Below are 13473 nucleotides of genomic sequence, written 5' to 3' on the forward strand. Positions count from 1 at the left end.
TCCTATCGGGGACATAAGTTGCAGGGATATTACGTAGGGAGTTGAGCAACCAGATGTCTGTTCACATTACATTTGAACCTCTGCATGTCAGGAAGCAAGGATCTGGAAGGGAATTCCAAAGTTTATCAGTTCTGGGGAAGAAACTATTAGAGTAGAAGGATTTCTTACATATAGGGATTTCTACTGTATAGGGGTGGGACTTTGGTACTTGTTGGGGTTATTTACGTCGGAGGAGGGGGTACAAGGACTTGTAGTTCGTCGGAGCATCCACCATTAAAATACTTATAAAACAGGCAGAGGGATGCAGCATTCCGTCGATGGTACAGAGGTTGAAGTTTAGATGACAGTTAAAGACCTATCAGGTTGGTAAGTCTCTTTTGAGGCCTGACAAGGAGGGACGTAAACAAAAGGTTAAAAAGTTCACGTGGTGTAAAATAAATTTCATGTTATGTACGAAAGGTGGATTGAAAATCCTGCTTACAAGCAGGATCTTCAATCCACCTTTCGTAAGAAGAGAAAAAAGAGTTCATGCATTTCAATGCTGGCATATAGTGCACAAGCGTCAAAATCAAAGCCATGTCCATGTAGGTATGTAAGTCCATGTGCACCCGGTTGTAACCATGATGTCGAACTTTGGAAGAAACACCGTGGAATAAATCAGCCAGAAAGGAAATTAAATGTTTGCACCAATTAGTGCTGAGCTTAGAAACTTTACACATGTTCGAAATCGCGCACTGAGAGTTGTCGCTGTTGCTACCGCGACCACCGCTGCTGCTGCTTTTGCTGTTGCTTTGTAACACGCATGTTACAAAATGGCTCGAATTTAAAGATTAAGTTTATAGGGTCTTAAGAAGCTTCATTAGTGTCTAATGACTATGGATCCAATTCAATACAAATTTAGGATATTTGAATTTTTAAACAGATGGTTATAACGATAATCATTCACATCTTACAAATCATTCAAAATACTCAAAATAAACTAAAATTTTGGAATTATTTAATTATTGATGTATAAACCCCACGGTTATATATGAAAACAAAAGTTTAGAAAGTCCTATATGGTGTTAAATAAATGCTGTAGGGAAAATAGAAAGCTCATATATGAAGGATATAGTAAAAAATATAATAAATTTATAACTTAAAATATCGCAGCATTAAGAATTGATTATATAATGTTATAAATTGAATTTAAAAAATAATTCTTAATGCTGCAATATTTCAAGTTTTAAATTTATTATATCTTTTACTAGAATATCTTGTCCTTTTCTTTTCCAGTTTTAACAACTAGTCCTTTACTTTTCCATGTTTAAGCTTAACCATATTACTTTTCATGCTCGTATTTTCTATTGTAATCCATGATTTTTTCAGGCTTCCAATAAATTCACTTGTTGTTTGTTTAATTTCAGTTTTACGTCTTTGCGCCCCATAAACACATATGTAATAACAATGTACGGCACTCGTCTGCTTTCAATAAAATCCCCTCAATTACCTCCCTTTCATTCTTTCATTCTCACTTGTTACTTCTCTTTTCGAATTAGTAAGAACAGTAGTCGCTGGAGTGACGTAGTTGTTATGGAAATCAGCCATAAAAAGCGTCGCTCATCTCTTTACATATTTTTACGATTTTGAACACCAGAAAATTCATCGTAACTTTTTTTTTTTTTACTGAACGAAATTTGAAAAAAACTTTTTTCACAATATAGCTGAGAAGGTGATATATAAACTGTAATAATTGCTTGAAATTTGGTCGAAAAATGAGAGCGGTGATGCTTTAAATCTGTTCTAAATGACTAAAATTGCCACTTAACCATATATTCAAACACTACCGTATTTGAAGGATACTCCCATGAATTCGTTTTTTTTTTTTTGTGTGTGTATTGATATTCATATTAAAAATCTTTTTTTTTCTATTTATTTAAAAAGAAAATACAATTTTATTATATATGGGTTGTGGGATTGCATTCACTAGCAAAAGATCTAGCTAATTTGCATATTCTTTTAAACAGTCATTTTAATTAATTCCTTATTAGTTTTTTCGATTTTCTTATGGAATGATCATCTTAAGTTAATTATTATGTGTAATTATATTAATGCAGATATTTTACATGATTTATACTTGCATAATATTTGCGTAAAAAGGTTATAGTAAGCATAAACCTCTTTCTATATACATTAGAACTCCGGGGTACGGCATTAATCCGTTTCGGGGTTGGAATCGTAAAGTGAAATCGCCGTATGGTGGGGCCTAAACAAAATTTTATACAATACATATTAAAAATCAGTAACAAAATACAGTGAAGTATATAATGCACATGTATATAATCAAATACCATTATCAATAACGCCATAAGGCGGAGCAAATACCGTAACCAGGGTTCGTAAAAACTACAAAACTAACCTGCTTTAATTTTTTTTTTTTTTTTTTTGTAAATCTCAAAATCCCATTTCTTAATTTACTGATTAAAACTACAATATAACTTATCCTAGTCAAATTACCCGAAAATGATATTAAAAAAAAATATTCCCATCGAAACGCATGAATTAACAAAGTTATCTAAAAGCTTAATCAGACCCTATTGTAAAGGACCAAGAAAGAAAATCTCCCAAAAGATGATGATGAGCAGGTAATATTCATTGTATTACCTACATAGAATGCTTTAAGCAGAAAGCAAGAGTAAGAATAAACCACCTCCATCAGTTCTAAGCTCACTGATATCTGTGAATACGAGCCTCAAGGGGAATCGGAGAATTTGCTTTATTTGGATGGATGTTTTCTTTAATCATGATCTTTTTTTTTTTGGAAGGAGGGGGGGGGTCATTTTATTTAATTGTTTCAATATTAAGGTAGAGTGGGTTGTCCAAAGTGCGTGTGTTCGATGCCAAATAGACTCCCTGCACTATTAACCAACTTCCAACCCCTGTCCCATCGCCATAATGTTGCATCTCTGTGCCTCCTTTAAAAGATCTCTTATGGAGTCTGCTCTAACGAACTCGTAGCACTTGTACTTCCTCGACGTAAACACACCTGACTAATACAACAAGTGGCAAAATTTCACCCCTTTACTGTAGAGATTCCTATATTGCCTGCTTCCCTGACTGTACTTACGTGTAAAAATTTAATTGTAATGCGAACGAATATCTTGCTGTTCAACTCCCTACATAGTGACCCTGTAGACATGGCCTCACATAGTAGCCCCTTGCATCCATGTGGCAGTGTCTGTATGGAGTGAATAAAAGTTAACAAAAAAACATGCTACTAGGCCTATTATTATTACTACTACCACTACTACTACTACTACATTTAATAATAATAATAATAATAATAATAATAATGATACTACTACTACTACTACTACTACTAATAATAATAATAATAATAATAATAATAATAATAATAATCCTGATTTCGTTTTATAACGTCTCCCTGGAAAGAGATGGGATTCCTTCTAAGGGAATTTTCCATCAATTCTGTCTTCAAACAGGAGCGTCAAAGATTAAGGGTTTTCCTAAGGATATTGGTGGTACCTAAAATAGCGGAGGTCTGAAGGCCGTCCAACACATCTGCGATTTGTAGTTATTTCAAGTTTCCTTCCAAACGATTTGATACTACAGCTAGCGCACCAACTATCACCGGGATAACTTCGGTTTTAACGTCACGCATTCATCTTATCTCCAACGCTAACGAAGCATAATTGTTACACTTCTTTGGCCACCTTTTTGAGACCTTGTCAATAATTAACATATCAGTACGATTATGTTCCATTTGTTTGGTTGTCATGACACTTTTGTCCCCCCATACCTCTACATTACCATCTTCACGTGTTCTTATTTCATCAGGTATCTCCTCAAACCACTTCCCAGCACACTTTATCCCAGCTACAACTTGGAATTCTCCGAACTCGTATACTGATGTTTATATATCTTTTTCCCACAGCGAGATGACATGACATGGGAGTCAGGGAGTGGGATTTGAAAAGCCAGTGCTCTAGAGGAAGAGAACTTTGACCTTCAAAAAAGTACCTGAGCAGCCTCATCAGTACTCCCTGGTACGGGCGTTTCAGGCTATTAGCAGTAAACTAACTCTTTCTCAAAAAAGGAGAAAACAAAGTTAGGGAGGGGTGGGTCTCTTAGAACTGCACTGGAACAAGTCATCTCAACAAAGGCCTAAGTTTTGTTGTCTTTGATGCCAAGGAAAACTGAAGCCATTCTTTTGTAGCATAAAATTCTTCGATTATTCTGCTAAATGGAAGCTACATTTTGTTGTTTTTAACATTAAGGCATCTTTGACGAACCGAACCATATTCTTACACAGTTACTAATTCCTAACGTTTCTGTGGTAATAATTGGAAACTCATACATTCATAATGACCATGATATGTCAGATGATACTGTATCCCTTACTCCCGTGTTTGCCATGATGATGTTGTTGATTTTGAGGCTATTCTTAACCGGAAGTTATCATCATAATTGATTATCAGGTTACAGACAGCACGTGATATCTCTTTAGTGTTTATTTTGCCAGTTTGCGAGGCATGGGTCTGTAGGCTTTATCAGGTCACTCTTGCTTTCCTTTGCCATTCTCAGGAGCTATATTGGGACTCCTGTAAACCTTATTACAACCTGACACCTTTTTGGATTGATGTATCAATGTAACTGTTTCTGCGATTGCAAATTGATAAAATACTAAAACAGATCCACACCAATGCAAATCTCGGCTGTTCATGTTCTTGCAAAGACAAATAAGATTTAATAAGAAGTTGGCATTTCTTATTTTATTTCTACTTTCTTTTGTAACAGAGCGTAGACGCATGTATGCAAAGGCATACAAAATGCGAAATAGCATCATTCTAAGGAAAAGGGACTAAAAAGTAGAGAGAATGATCACTTTAGAGAGGATGATCACGTTAGAGAGAATGATCACTTTAGAGAGGATGATCACTTTAGAGAGGATGATCACTTTAGAGAGAATGATCACTTTAGAGAGAATGATCACTTTAGAGATAATGATCACTTTAGAGAGAATAATCACGTTAGAGAGGATGATCACTTTAGAGAGGATGATCATGTGAGAGAGGATGATCACTTTAGAGAGGATGATCACGTTAGAGAGGATGATCATATTAGAGAGGTGGATGACGTCACGGCCCTAATGAGAAATTACGTATTGGTGGGGGAAATGAGGAAATAAATGTTGTTATAAACAAAAAAAAACGGAGTCAAGTTATTACTTGTCCTATGTTCCCTTGTGACGTAGGCTGATACAATGTGTTGGGTCTTCATATGTAAACGTCTGTAACGTTACACTTTTCCTTTTGTGTCATTCAGTGCACCAAAAGATGTTTTTGTTTTCTTCAGAGTTCTTGGAAAAGTTTGAGGATCTTCTTCTCTTGCCTTATTTTATTGTCTGTTTTTTTTATTTTGTTTGTTTTTATTTTTTATTTATTTTTTTTTTTATTACATTTTCACCCCAAACAAGGCACATCGCCACTTTGATGTAGGGGGCTACTATCAGGGGCATAAGCTACAGGGGTACTATGTAGGGAGTTGGGCAGCAAGATGTCAGTTCACGTTACACTTGAATTTCTGCATGTCAGTACAGTTGGGGAAGCAGGGTCCCAGAAGGGAATTCCAAAGTCTAACGGTTCTGGGGAAGAAACTACTGGAATAGAAGGCTCTCTTATATCTAGGGATCTCTACTGTGAAAGGGTGGGATTTAGCTGCTTGTCAGGTCTGTCGGGGGTATTTACATCGAGGGGGTACAAGTGCTTGCAGTTCGTCAGAGCATTCACTGTTAAAGTACTTGTTTGTTAAGATATCTTTGGTTCTTCCTTAATTCTATTATTTCATTTGCCCTTTGATTGGCTCTGTAGAACTCCTTTGATTCTCAGGATTCGAAGGAACCAAATGCTTCTGATACTATTACTTAATGGATGACCCGGGCTAAAAAATGTCTCAAAATGGTTGTTTTGTAAATAATTAAAATTTCCCTCATTTTGGTCATAATCTGCATGAATCGAGCATTTTGACCACAGAAAAAAAAATTGGTTTGCTATCTGAGTGTGCTCCTTTGCTATGATATCAGATAGCAAGTACGTCAACTAGTGTTAATCTTGACAAGCGTTGAACTAAGTTCCGATAAAAGTCACACAGAATAATATTGTTGTGTCTGCACAAATAATTAACAAGAACACGGAAAGTAAAGGTATACAATAATATATTAGGAAGAAAAGTTATATACATATTTACATGTCTTCAGAGATACTTCAATTGGATATATTCCGGCAGGTGGCATGTTGCATGTTTTACTGGAGGCAACATAGGCGTCTTGCCTATACGACGGTCGTTGCCGAACTCCCCCGGTATTGGTGATTGATACCTTTATATATCTCACTCACTCGCCTATGTTAATTAGTGGGCGTCTCCACAACAAATATGAATTCTCACGGAAGATGAATAGAAAGTGATATCATATAAGGTTAGACGAGGTTAAATAAGTTAAAAAGTAGAGGAAAACAAAGAAACATCAGTCAGTATGATGCATGATGTCACGGATATCAGGTTGAGAGAAACAAGGATTTTTAAATCATTTTGCCTTTTTTTTCTTACAAGGGAGCCACCTCATTATCTATGCCTGAAGGTCACTCGAGGATATGGGTTAATGGGTGTATGATAGTAATCAAGACAAACAGTGTAGTAATCATTATTGGTAGAAATTGGTATAAGTTGATTATTTAAAGGGACAGCTCAGCAAGAACTTATTTACATTGAACTTGAAGGCAACCATATTGTAGTCAGCTGGAAAGCAGGTATGACAAGGGAGAAACATAGATTGGAACTCAGACGAGCAGTTACCATGAAAATGATGATAGAGCAGAGATAGGCTAGCAATGTCTCTTCTGTGGGAAAGAGGTTGCAGGGAAGAGAAATGGGCATCACCTACCAGGTTTCGAAGCTGGTTTTGCACTCTGTCAAGGTAGAATAGGTGGTCCAAGCAGCTCCAGCCCAGATATAGCTTACGAGGCAGATTGGCTATATTGTTGTAATAATTGAAAGGAAAACTTTGATAATCGCCATGAGCGAAATGCCCCTCTCTTAAGATCTTTGTTTGCTGAGTCCATCGATTTAAACTTATAAAAAAGATGGTTAATTAATTAGTTTAGAGAATATTTGTCTCTTTCTCATGTGTTAACTATTTCTCTCCGAAAATAAACATTAAAAAATCCTCAGCTGTTTTTAGTCTCCTTTTATATCTACATAAAATAAAAAAAAAACTATCAGAAAATGTGAACATTATGATTCAAAGCTGGTAATTATATTCTTCGTGCATTTTAGCCATTTGTTTAAACTTCCCTTAGTTGTTAGATGGAGTAACTCACAAATATTAGTCAAAATTCTACCATACTTGTTGTTCACCGACGGAAGTGGGACACACTTAATTTTCTGGACAAAGTCAACACACTAAATTAAGGGAATTGTAGCTTGGCAAGGCATATTCCATAAAGAGAAACCTGGTCTCATATTGTAATGTAGTCGTTATATCAAAAAAATAAAGGACAAGAAGAAAACTCGACTTTCTCTTTTTTTCACAAAAGCCTTTATATCTGATATTTCCAACAACACATTTTTTAAAAAATATTTAAACAACTAATTTCTCCTTCTCCAGCCGCGTGTGACTTTTCATCTCTGCTGTGACGTCACCCACATGTTTCGACCACCACTGCTTTGCCAAACACCGGCCATGCCTTGAACACAGGCTTCTCTTGTCACGTTTCGTATACCACTTTTCCTGAACACTAGTACGCTTTTATCTCTGCTATGAATTCTCTTCACACAGCTGGCTTGGTCATTTGCATATCTTTATGAGCTGCTGCTGCTGCTACCAGCATCAGAGCTCTATTATAATATAATCTCCATTTTTCAAGGCTGGAACCTGCAAGTTGTTTCTGATTTCTCTTCTCAAGATACTCTGTTCGGCTTCAGATTAAAAAAAATAAAATATGGCTTCCATAAAATATAAATTATACACTTTTATGGTTGGCCTAGTAACATATTTATTTAAATATGCTAATCCTGTGTATTTTGCATTAGTACAACTAGTGGTGGCATAATCGGATTTCTAATCTTAATATGTCCATTGTAGGAATTTTTTTTTTCACTCAATGTTTAATAGAAAATATCTATGTTTTTGTCATTGTTCATTAGAACGTTTATAATCTGAGGTTCTCAACGACTAATCTCACTTCAAGATATGCTGATGGAGCCACACAATAAAAATACCGATCAAACAAGTAACCAGTTTTGCCAGCCTTGTAACTCGTTCCCTTCCAATTGGGCTCTTGAATGGCTTAATTTTTGGTTCCAGTGGATTGGATGTCAGTGGCGAGGTCTCCTTGAGATTTTGGTCTGTCTTGAAGTAATTCTATCTTCCTCTCGATTTTTTTTTTAATTATGATTAGCTCTTTACAACTAGTAGTTTCATGCCTTGTCTGGAGCGGCTTCCATAGAAAATAAAAAATCGGTTCATTATTTTTTGCAAATATTTTGCATAAAATTAAATGAGAATGAGTAGAAAAAACTGACCGAACCAGATTTTACCTGAATGGCTAATTTATTCATTTTGTACGAATCAGATGATTACGTTCTTGCGATTGGTTTCTTTCTAATTAACATTCATTCTAGAAAGACATTGGGTAGCCAACAACATGCGAAAGTGGTCACTAAATGTTACCAAAGGCAATATAAGTTACTCTTCTACCTATCTGGATATGTGTGTGTGTTTTAACTTATCTTAAATCATTAATTTACTTTGAAACACAAATAGTACCGAGTCTTAAGTTAGAACAATGAAAAACATGGCTGACATGAAATAGTCATCTAGATGGCCTTGATAATCATTTTAAAATCGAAAATTCAATAAAATACTGGTAGAAACCCACCCAGATAGAATACCTACGGTGAGAAGGAGGGGGAACTATGTGAAAGTTGCCAACATCCCTAAGTGAAAGTTGCCATTCTCTTGAATTGCACTGGATTCGAACTTGATACACAGAAGTTGTCAGTCCATGTCATTAAATACTTAATCACCGCCACCTCCTACCAGAAGGGCTAAAAATTCCTCAAAATGGTTGTTTAGTAAATAATTAAAAGTTCCTTCATTTTGGTCACAATCTACCAAAGGTTACATACATGAATCGAGCACAGAAAAAAATTTGTTTGCTACCTGAATGTGCTTCTATACTATAATGACAACATGCGTTCCAACTGGTTGCTCTCTAAATAGTTCTTTGACTACATTGTGTTGTAAAGATTCATAGAATATTGAAGTTGATGAAATTTGGTCGGTTTAGTCAGCAACTCAAAAACAACAAAAGCAAACTCTTTTTTGCTAATGTGTCACATTTTATCAAGTCCTAAAATCATTTGAGGTAAAAGTTTAATGATATTTTTAGTTGGCGATGAACAACATCATGAGAGGATTGGAAATGATGTGTGAAATAGTAAGAATTTGATTATTTAAGTGGATAGTTTGACAAAACTTTGATTACATTAGACTTGAAAAGGACCGCGTTATAATCAGCTGGAAATATCTTGGAAAAAAACTTTGTTCATCGAAATTCCATTTAGTTTTAGGTGCACTCAGAGAGAAAAGAAAAATTCTTTACAATAGCTAATAGTTAGAAGAGTTTTTGTTGTGAATTTTTTTTTTTTTTTTTTTACATGGAGAACCGGAGATTGGAGTTCAGCTGAATGTAACGTTATACACATTTACAACACGTTGTAGACTCAATCGCAAGGAATGTAAGAAATGAATAACTTTACTCTCTTTTTTTTTTCTGTTGGAACAACAGACATTTAATTCTGCCTCCTTAACGTGATCCCTGTCTGTCTCTCTAACGTGATCATTGGTCTGTGCATATGCTCTTCTTTTCATAATCTTTTTCCTTCTTCCTTGCCATGACGTCACCTCGCACACGACTTGGTCATTCTTATACAGCTACCATACGTGCGCCCGCATTCTGTTACATGAGTGCTTATCATGAAAATAAGGATAGAGTAGAGAAAGACTAACAATATCTTTTCTAAGAGAAAGAGGCTGTAGGGAAGAGAAGACATGATTGCCGACTAGATTTCAAAGTCGATTGTGTAATCTGTCTAGACAGAAGAGTGCTGTGTGTGGCACCTCCACAGATACGGGAACAGTAGTCCGTCTTAACAATTACAAGTTTTTATTGGAACACATTCGTTAAGTAATAGAATATATGAAACGCTCTGTTGTTTTAGTTTGCAGACAAAAAAACAAATTAAAGAATCTGTTGATACTATTTCTTGTTTAATGAATGAACTTTGGAGCTGTTTCTTTTTTGCTTTTTGAATTAACCCTGAATTAAAGTTGAGGACATGCGTTGCATGGAAAGAAATATGATATGAAAATAATACGATGGATGTGTAATGTGTGTTAAATACAAGCTTGGATCTAATGACGTTGGATGAAGGTTAAAGCTGAACGTTATAGAGAGATGTGTGCAGAACAGGAGACTTCGATGGTATGGCCACACTAAAAGAATGGATCTTGTGAGTTCTTGGGTTAGTAGATGTAGAACAGTTGAAGTAGCAGGTCCAGTTCACAGAGGCAGGTCAAGTAAAACATGGAAGGAAATGATCACAATGGACTTGAGAGAAAAAAGAATGAATAAAGGCCTAGCTAGTTTTTTTGGTTTTTTTAATAAACAGTATCGTGTCTACAAGACTCTTTAAAACTTAAGATTTGAAACTCTGTAAATAAGAAAAAAAATTTTTATTCTTCCCCTCCTATACTCAGAAAAGGCCTATCGAATTAAAATTATTGTTTGAGAATTTTGTAAGCCATCATGAGTCGCATCTTTCGTGCAGATTGCGAATCCACGTGACTTATTTTTCGCCATTCCTTCCGGTCCAGGGACGCCCAACTGTTAAGAGATGTCCAATCAAAAACATTTTCTCTCTACCTTCTCTTTGGCTTTCCTCTGCCTCTTTTTGCCTTTTAACATACCCTCAAGGCTTAACTTTGATCAGTGGTTGATCGTTTGTTATGGCCAAAAGATTTAAGGGTTTTACTTTTTGATTTTATCAAATAGAGAGGGTAGGGAAGTAGTTTAAAGAAGAGTGGATATATTTTTTTTAATCTGGCGATGTCCTGTAATGAAATGCACTACGTTATTTTGAACGCGATTGGCTATTTGTTTAGCTCATGTGATACAATCAAGACCATATAAAACTACTGGGAGGATAGAAATAAACTTTTAGTTGAACAGCTATTAGAACCCTTCATAATTTTAGAATGGTACTGTGTTTTTGGATAGCCACTCAACCCAGCCCGATTCTGAGTTTCAATGCTGTCTCGTGATCACTGGGGGAAGTCAGTTCATGTCCTAAATAAATGAATTGGGTGATCTATTTCATGGGTTTAATATGAATAGTCATGTTTAGGTTATACTGTGATATAGCTGTAGACATACATTGTTTTCTCGAGGTTTATTTCTAATCCTATCTGATTTGCATTCTTTGCTAAAACATTAAAAAAAAAACTTGAAATGTATGTGTACATTCATTAACAAGAGCCATATTATCGGCGTAAGAGAGGTTGGAGACGATTTGTCCATCTATAGAAAACCCGCTTTGTCAAGTCTCTTCTGTATTAACCATAACAGCAGCTAGTGCAACGCAGAACAGGATTGCTAAACGCATATCTTCTTGCTTGACGTCCTTTTTGATGTTTACGGAGTGGCAAAACCCAAGATTAGTTTTTATAAAAACCTGTGAATCATCGTAAAATGATTTTAGAAGATTAATATAGTTTTTGTTGAGAGGGGGTTTTGTCGAAAACTGACTAAAGTTTTTCTAAATTTGATACTATCGAAAGCTTTTGTAAAATCGATTAAAAATAATGTATAATGGTTTATTAAATTCGATTGATTTTTCAATCAATTGGCTGAGGAAAAAAATTGTTCAGCTTTGCTTCTTCCAGGTTGATAGGCCATTTGTGAATCGGGGAAACGGGAGTAAAGATCTGTGAGACTAACCGTAGCCCTCGGCGCAAGAGGGTCCGTGTGTGCCTGGCGTGTGGGGTGGTGGCTGATCCTGTGGTCGGGGCAGCGGAAGAAAGAGTTTCAAGATGGCGCCTGCCTGCTTTTATTAGAGACGGAATCTCGCAGGATCGCAAATTAGCTAGGCCATCTTGAGGAATAAAAATCGGTCCATTGGAGGTGCGAGGCAGTCGGGTTCTGACGTTCGTGGCGATTAGTACAGTGACCGTTGGGTTCCGTTTCTATTCGTACAGTCAGCTGAGCTTTGTTAGTTACCTTCGCGCCGTGGCTGTCATTGTTTGTTGGTTTGCTGTGTGTTGCTGTGGTTCTTCAGTGAAACGCTTCGTCGCCCACGACGAGACCCCCCGTCTCCTACACAAGATACTCTTACATTCCTTATTCTGTTCCCAATGGTGACGATATAGATTTTATAAACACGGCTCAACAAACGTATAGTTTCATAGTTTTTACATTCGAACTTGTCACCCTTTTTGTACAAAGCAACTATTAATGCTTTCTTGAAATTAGAAGGAATTTTACTAGTTTTATTAGTCGCTCTCGTGTAATGAATGAATGCGTGAATGTAGGATTGACATGAAATTCTTAAAGATAAACTAAAATGACCGAAAAATGGGCTGAAATGACTTAAATAAATAAAAAGTAAATGACTTGGAATGACTTTAATGAACTTAAGGATGAATTGAATAACCTTAAGAATTACTTGAATGCTTAAAAAATAACTGGAATCCTTCAAAAACAACTTTAATGATCTGGAGAATGACTTGAATGGCTTTGAGACTGATTGGTTGTAAAGTGGGTGATCATTTTACACTAAATTAATACAGAAAAGTGATCCCCCACTTTATACCACAAAGTTACAAACATAAGTACAGCATGTAGTAAGAACAGATACTACACTTTGAGATATTAAATCTTTTATTCACAGGAAAAAATACAATTGGGAAAATGAACAAAAAACTTAGGTACAAGGCCAACTCAAAAAGAAGGGGGGATGGTGAGGTTGGTCGATCCATCTCGTCTCTGTTGTAAATTTTAAATGATTTTTCTCTCGACCAGCCTCTTTTTTCATATTTACCCCTTTAAATTTGTATTTATGTGTGTGTGGTGGGAGAGGGGGGTCCTACTTAAGCCCAATTTTAAAACATTTTTTATTTATATAAAAAAATACAACACTTTGATCTTGGCCAAAAGGCCAAGAAAAGCTTAAAAGGCTAAGAACAGCATCTATTAACAACAGACCTTTGATCTTAACCAAAAAGGCCGAGCACAAAAGTGTTACGGACAGACCGACCGACCGACAGACAGACTGACTGACCGACGGACGGAGTGACTTATAGAGTCGCTTACACGTGACTAAAAACAGTAAGCTGAACTTAATACGTATTTTATA

The sequence above is a fragment of the Euprymna scolopes genome, chromosome 14 (assembly GCF_053919585.1).
Source record: "Euprymna scolopes isolate OS-2025 chromosome 14, ASM5391958v1, whole genome shotgun sequence".
Lineage (NCBI taxonomy): Eukaryota > Metazoa > Mollusca > Cephalopoda > Sepiida > Sepiolidae > Euprymna > Euprymna scolopes.